This window comes from Rutilus rutilus, assembly GCF_951802725.1.
Source record: "Rutilus rutilus genome assembly, chromosome: 11".
NCBI classification, from domain to species: Eukaryota; Metazoa; Chordata; class Actinopteri; order Cypriniformes; family Leuciscidae; genus Rutilus; species Rutilus rutilus.
The window spans coordinates 41,176,690-41,185,047 of NC_140216.1; positions in this window are offsets into that span (position 1 = coordinate 41,176,690).

The window sequence follows — 8,358 nt, forward strand, 5'->3', positions numbered from 1 at the left end:
ATACTAGATATTCTGTCATTCATCCAAGTATGCGTACTGTTATTTTAGTTATTATTGAAAACTGCTGTTCATTTCAATGTCAGAGGTTTGATGAATATTATTCGAGATTTAAAGCATTTATTGTCATACACCCAGTGAGGAAAGCAGATTTTCCTGAGCAATTATTAGGATACTTTACTGTCCACAATGAATGCCAACACAGTGCAAAAGAACTATACAATACAATATGAGAAATAGAATATAGACTATGTATATCTATATATGCAAGTATAGAGTAGAAATGTACTGTTGAATGAGAAAAATATCAATATATTATATTTTATTGCAGTTGATGCGATACAGTGCTATGCATAAGTTTAGACACCCATGCTAAAAAGAGGAATAAAAAATCATCTTTTGGAAATTGAACTTAATGCCTTAATTAAAAAAATTAGGAAAAATCCAACCTTTAAGGACACCAATTTTCTTTGTGAATGAATAATGTATCGTAAATAAATAAATGTTCTTCCTTAAAATACAGGGTGCATAAGTCTGGACACCCCTATGTTAAATTCCCATAGAGGCAGGCAGATTTTTATTTTTAAAGGCCAGTTACTTCATGGATCCAGGATACTATGCATCCTGATAAAGTTCCCTTGGCCTTTGGAATTAAATAGCCCCACATCATCACATAGCCTTCACCATACTAGGGCTGAACGATATATCGTTATCGTATCTATATCGAGATATGAACTTTCAAGATATTACTATCGAAAAAAGCAACGATATAGACGATATAGATTTCCCCTCTCCGCGCTCGCCCTGCATACAACTCTGGCAGTCACAACAAACATCAGTTTTACGAGTGCCCTTGAATGCACCGCTAAAGCCAGCGCGCACACACTACCAGGGACGTGGGAACTATACTGTGAGAGGGGGGGCGGCGTTTCCATGGTGACGCGTCATTGCTTGTCACGTGACACACCGCAGCAGCAACAGCGCTGAATGAATGATGATCTGCTTTTATGTCATTTTTCCTTTTTTATTCAGAAAATTCACAAATGTGTTAGCTATGGCATGAAATATTTGATATTCCGATTGTCAAATATATGCAAGTGGAAGTATATTGTTGTTTAAACACCTTTATAACGATCGCGTTAGTTGAGCTGTATGCGCGATGGGCGCCGCCGTGTTAGTTTGTGCCGCAGATGCAGTTCAGAGAATCGGATCTGTTGGATTTACAACCTCTATGTTTACAACACGTGAATTCATCCACTTCTCCCGAAATACTTAAAAGTAAGTGGCTGGTGAACTGGGAATAGAATAGAGTAAACATTGAAGTTACTTACACAATGTGTATCTGAAATGAATAAAACGTGTCGAATTATAATGGAAAGGATTATTATTACCTACTCTTCCATAGACATCAGTGTGTATTTTACAAACTCTAAATGTATTGTTTTTTTAGTACTTACGTAGTCATATCGTATTGTATCGATATCGAGATATCTGGCATGAAAATCGAGATATGAAATTTTGTCCATATCGTTCAGCCCTACACCATACCTAGAGACTGGCATGGTTTTATTTCAGTTAGCCTAATGATTTGCATTGAGAGATGATCTTATGGAAAGTACTCCATGCCAATCTCTATATGGTGAAGGCTATGTGATGATGTGGGGCTATTAGATGGATAAAAATAGAGCAAATTATCTGATTATAGATTACATCAAATCAATTAAAAAACAAAACCTACATACAAATTGATGAGTAAAAAGATTAAACAGATTATTGACATAAAAGAAACTAAATAGATCAAATAGATGCACATAGTGGGTAGGTGTTTGCAATTATTCTACATGTTAAATGCATGTCCACTGGTCACATTTAAGGCAAAGTATACAATTATTTTTGAAAATGACAAGTAGGGCCTAACTCCTTGAATTGTAATTATGAGGGTTTCAGTGGAGCACTGGTCATTTGGACTACTTATGCATTCAATCGGTCCGCTATTGTTTGCCAAGCATTCTCTCTTTGCTTTATTACAGCAGCTGTATTGCCTTTTTTACATATTATATGTTTCACTTTTTTATACGTTTCCATAAGAAGCTGTTGCTCATTAGGCGAAAAGTATGCCGCACGGGTTTTGTCCATTTTTGCATCGGTGATTCTGTGATCGATTTCGTGATCTTTTTAAGAATGCCGTGAACGTGCATTTATCCAAACTATATACACCCGGCTTGACATATCCGCGCGTTCTCATCCTGGCTCAGCAAACGTGCAACGGATTAAGCCAGGATGCACTGATTAAACTAGGTCAAGCCGCGACTGTTCTGTTATCCTGGCTTTCTTAATTCTACTTTTGTGCAATACCCCTCCGATTATCCAGAGAGCCCTGAACAGTTATGTGTTGTAAAAGGGGGAGATTGTTGTTTGACTGACGTTGACTAAGTCTGCACACCACGACCTGACCTGACCAATGGATGACCTGGAGAATGTTTGTAGACGACAGTTGCTTAAGAGACCAAACAATAGGCCTGAAAAGCAAGATATGCTGTGAGACTCAGGGCCGTTGCCCTTTAAATAGTTTAATATCAGGGTTTCCGCGGGGTCTTAAAAAGTCTAAAATTCTGAACTTTAAATTTAAGGCCTTAAAAAGTCTTAAAAACGGCCAGATTTTCATCCTAGGTCTTAAATTTCATTTAGTCAGGTCTAAAAAAGTGTTTACCCTCGTTCATTTCCTGCTCCAGTCGCTCGTGGCTTGATATGAGCTAGATCGCCAGAGGCCGTTCACATATCGAGTCTTTTGCGCGCTCAAGTTTGTTCAAATGTAGGCGCGCGGCAAGAGCTCATAATTGAAGCGACGAGATGAAAAAAATCTAAACTTTTCAGAATGCCGCAAACGCACCGCAGGTCATGTGACAGGAACCAACCAATCACCCCTTTCCATAACAACACTGAAAGCTCAGTCAACATGAAGGATGGGGGTGCACCCAAACACTGCTAATAAATATAAGCTAATGTGTAAATGTCAGTAACTTATCTTTTTTGACTCATTCTTTTTATAAAAAAGTATTTAAAGGCTGAAATATGAGGTTTATCTTTGTATAAAACCTTTTTTGTCAAAGCTTTATTTGAACTTGTGCATGGTAGTAGATAATATGTTGCAAGACACTTTTAAAATCTGGCCATCATTTTTAATTGTATTTTAATGTGTACGTAAACAAAAAGTGCATATTGATGCTAATCAATTTGTTATTTGCTGTTTTTCGACATAAAACTTGTTGAATTGACTTCATTCTGTATTATTAGTACTTTTTGAACAGGATTCTGTGATAATTTTGGTCACTTTAAACATCTCATCATTTCCTCTCTAGTTATGATCAGCTGTGCACCTTCGCTGGCCGCCACATGGCATCACGGTGGAAGCGCGAGGTAAACTGAAAGATGATCCCTCTGGGTTTGTCGCTGCTCGCTTGTTTACACCCAAGTCGATGTACGGTATCGGCAGTGTATGGAAGTGTGTCCTCTGCTTCTGGTAAAAGCTGCTGGCAGACCTGGACAACCCTCTCCCGAACATCCTCCCTCTCCTTTTCAGGGATCCCGCAGAGTGTCAGAGTCCAGCGGCGTGTGTATCCTTCGAGATGAGAAATGTTGTTCATGCTCAGATGAAATCGCCTCAGTCTTCTTCACTTGTGTCTCCGTTACACCGAGCTTACCTTTAACACCATTAACTTCAGCACATGCAAACTCAACGGCTGTCTTCACGTCGGCGATCTGTGTTTTCGTTAACGGCCTCTTTCATGCTCGCGGTCGCTCGTTCTTTGAGTTGTGAGAGGACATTAGCGGTATCAGTGCTTTCTATCTTCCGCTGTTTTATAACAGGAGACTTGCGTTTCAGGGAGAGGAGGGAAAACTACTTCAGCATAATATCTGCACAGTCCATCTCTGACTCGAGGTAATCATGTAAATTGTCACTCAAAAGTTTGTTTGAGACTCGCTGTTCTGTCGATGTAGCTTTAGCAGGATTAGCTTTGGCTTGACACACATTCTTGTTCTTTGTTTTTTCAGATTTTCCCATTTTCAATCACTATAATCGTAGTAAAAGCCTCGTATGCACCAAAAGAAAGATAAACAGTCTTTCTTACCGCACTACAAATCAAATTATTAGTTTGAATTTGTGGAGCTCTTCAAAGCACATACAGTCAGAGCGCCATCTTATATTTTATCATATGTATATATAAGGTTCTTTATTGGCATCAATGGTTTCATGAAGAGCCATAAAAAGGTTATTTATGATGGAAAAGTGTTTTTTGATCATTAAAATGTTCTAGAAAAAATGGTTCTTCTAAGATCTGTTACTGAAATGTTCTTTGCCCCAAAAATGACTCATGATTGTACAGACCGATGAACTTTTTGGCTTTTGCTTCAATAACTTATATTGCTGAACTAGAACTAGAGTCGTGAGAAAATGAAACACGATGAAGAATAACATCGACTCTCGCCTGTGATCTCCACTTCTTCTGGCGGCTCTGGGACAGAGTTATATTTCTCTGTCAGCTGATCTGAAGATATTTTAAACATGTGATCACTTTATCAAACACAAAGAGAAGTTCATTAAGACTAAAGAATATTATAGTTTCAATATTATTATAGCAGCAAACCTCTCCTCAACAACACATGATCTGAGGAATAACTCTGGAGTTCAAAGATGAAGATAAAGGTTCTTCATGATCCATGAATCACAAAACTGTTCACATTGTCTACTTGTGTGCATGTGTGTGTGAATGTGTTACATATAGACTGTGTGTGTGTGTGTGTGTTTGTTTGTTTGTTAGATAAGGAATGGATGGAGAGTGAATGTCCTTTCCAAGGATCGCCACCTTGACGTGGTGGAAAGGCTTGTGTGTTCCAGTGATCCCAAGAGTGAGTAATTCTGGAGCTTTTTGCTCCAGTTTGACTGACTTGAGGCTGAGGTTCCAGACTAAGTGCGATCCAAATGGGCATTAACTAAATAAAATAATTTTTGAAGCATAATTACTTGATTTTGTCTTTCTTGATCCACACTCACTTGCACACACATTCAGACACACTAACTCACTTACACACAAGTTTAAATGAAGTAGTAATTAGTAATTTCATCTCTATACGTTCTGATGCAGAGAATATAGGTCTTGTAAAACGGTTGCTAGGGTACTCTAGTTTGGTTGCTATGGAGTTGCTTGGGAGCTTTAAATTTAGGAAGATTAAAGTAGTTTAAAGTGATTTAGCACTTAACTAATCACCTTGTATCGTTGTAGTGATCTCTATATCTGCAGCGACTCTCAGACGACTTCTGTTGAGATTGTGCGTAACTAGAAGTTTTCTTCCGGCTGTATTGCTGGTTTCTGCAGATATTAGTGGGTTAGTTGTGGAGAATACTGATGAAACCAGGCGATCTCATATCTGTGGGTCATGTTGCAGTTCAGACTGATCCTGTCCTTCAGCTCGACTCTGAACAGAGTCTCTTCATCTTCAGGAACATCTATCATTCTGTGAGTGAGATCCCCCTATGGACGGGTTGAAGACATGCGGGACAGCTCCTCCTACTGGCTGGAGTCTCTCGTCTCAGGGGGATATGAGGGAGAGAAGCACAGAAATGCGAAAATACTACAGGTTTTCTACTGATACAAAACTTAATGATAAATGCTGAAGTATCCCTTTAAAGCAGCACTAGGTAACTTTTCAACCTTCATAGTATATTTCCAAGACTCTTGTGATGGTACATCGACTTAAAATAGGTTGAATGACACGTCTGCCATAGCCTGACGGGGTCTGTATCGTTTTTAATCGTACTTTAAAACTTCGGGTTTCGGGTAGTAACCCGAGCAGCACAAAAAGAACTACAAAATTCGACTGCTTTACGGCAAAGGCTACCTCACTTCCCACAACACGTCCTCACATGCTGTTGGACTTGTAAATAACGTTATATTGCTTATATTGTACATCACTCGGACAAGCTTTCACTGGTTGGTGTGAGCTAAAAAGCACCTGGCGTTCTTGTTGATGGATTAGTAGACATCTTCAGAGGCTAGCTGTGCTTGTTCGATGTCCGACGATTTGTAACGCGTTGTGTTTATTCCCCAATCGAACTCGTGTAACTGTCTGTCACATGTTCTACCGTCCACAGCATTACTTGATAGACAAAAATAGGACAAGAATGAGCATCAAACAGAAACAACCCGCTTACGGGGTGTTCGAGGCGCACATACAATACAGACTGCCAGTTCAACAGGGCGCGCGCAGCTCTTAAAGGGGCCACACCTTATTTCCACTCGTTATAGCTTCCATCCGACTGAACAGGGACCGGTATACAGGGGATCAGGCCGTGAGTGAAGAGACTGCTGCGTGAGTGGTATTTACGACAGTAACGTTAATTACAAGTATTCCACAGCGACTGTAGGGGTCGTTGTTTGACCAAAACGGAAATCTTACCTAGTGGGGCTTTAAGTCGACATGTGCAATAAACATCTGGATGTACTTTTGCCACGGTTAAATAAATGTTCAGTGATATCTTACTAAGATTTGTACAACGGCTTCGAACGCGGCTCAACCAATCAGAATCAAGGACTGGAACTACCCGTTTTATATAATAAGACATGAAACTCCATCAAGCGTTGTTCTTCTTCTGTTTAGATCCTCATACGGCTCCGCGTGATGTAAACTATTCACACATCCTCTTCATGTTTCATTGTATATTTTACTAAACAAAACAAAAATTTCTAAACAGCAAAATATTAAAATATATATTTTCATACAAAAATACACACCAGCAAAAGTGTTTCTTACTAAAGTTTAATTTTGGTTTTTCACAACACATACTTGCAGATTCACAAAGAACAGTGCAGACGACCTATTGAACACACAAAAGCAACATATACATATATATTTTACATAGAAAACTGTGCAAAATATACATATGCACACACACACACACTGTTTGTCTTACACAGTTTGACACACACACTCATTCTCAATCTTCAGCTGACGGATTAAATAGAAACAATAATTCCTAGATCATGTATGAGATATTTAAGGCTGCTTTACATTAATAGTAAGTGCAGATTCAGTATCACACAGACTCCTGAGGTATGGACTGCAGCACATGTTCATAGGCACTGAAAACTAAATATATATTGCAGAAATATGTTGACAGGTTCCTCTGAAGGAAACGGTGTTGTTTTGAAGGAGAAAAAAGCATATATTGCTGGACTCGTCGAGAACAACCAACATGACCAATGACCGAGTCCAACACGAGTCCTGAGACGATAGAGAAGCGTCTAGAACTGGAGAACTACAGCAGTTTAATGATGATCCTCAGCAGAAATCACCGTCATTGACCCTCAACACTTCTGGATCCCTGAACTCAGTTTTTTTCCCCCTTCAAGTACTCTCTGGAGACGTCTGAATATCACAAAATCAGTCCGAACCATCAGAACCATAATCACAAACACTCCAACCGGCAGCATCCAGTGATCTACAGGTTAAGGAGAAAGTGGGAAGAGAGTTTTTCTAAATGTTGAATTCCCAGTGTAAGAACTCCTGTAAAGCTCTCATGCCTCATGTTTTACTCACTTCGATGTTCAGTGTCGTCAGTTTTGTCTTCATCTGTGTCGATCAGATTTCCCTTCCAGTCTAGAACAGATTCTGTTCAGAATATTGAAAGGTTAGTCGTGCAGTTTAGGATTAATTTACTGATTAAACATAATATCTCTCCTCATCCACTGATCTTCTCTCACCTGTGACTGAGACTGTGATCAAGGTTTCTCCTTCATAATCCAGAACTCTGTATGTTCCAGTGTCAGTGACTAAACTAAATTTGACTGGTTTGTGTGAGATTGTTTTCCACTACTCATTCAGTGTTTTGATGTTGCATTCCTTAGTCTCCCTCGACGTAAGAGGTTTGTAACAGTTGGTTTAGTCAATCTTTAGAGTAAACTCAACTTAAATATTTAAGGTTAATTTTAGTAATTCAGTTTGAATTCGGGTAACAAAGCTAACTTCGTCTTAAACAACTATATCATTGCTTAAATGGTTTAAGTTTATCAAACTCAGAGTAAAGTAAAGTTACATAAGACTAAGCAAAACCTATTGGCACAAAATAATGACAGAACAGGAGGGTATTCTTAAGTATCTATCGAAATACAACATTCACTTCACAAAATGTTCAACTTAAAGCATAAAACAAAATCAGAATAGTTGACGTGTGCTTCAGACGCGATCACGCGGAGGCGTTCCCAAAGCATCATCCACACAACGCGAGTTTCCTCGAAAGGGAACACATTATTGTGAGACGAAGAGATCGCTCAAACCTCCTCACATCGCTATAATTGCATAATT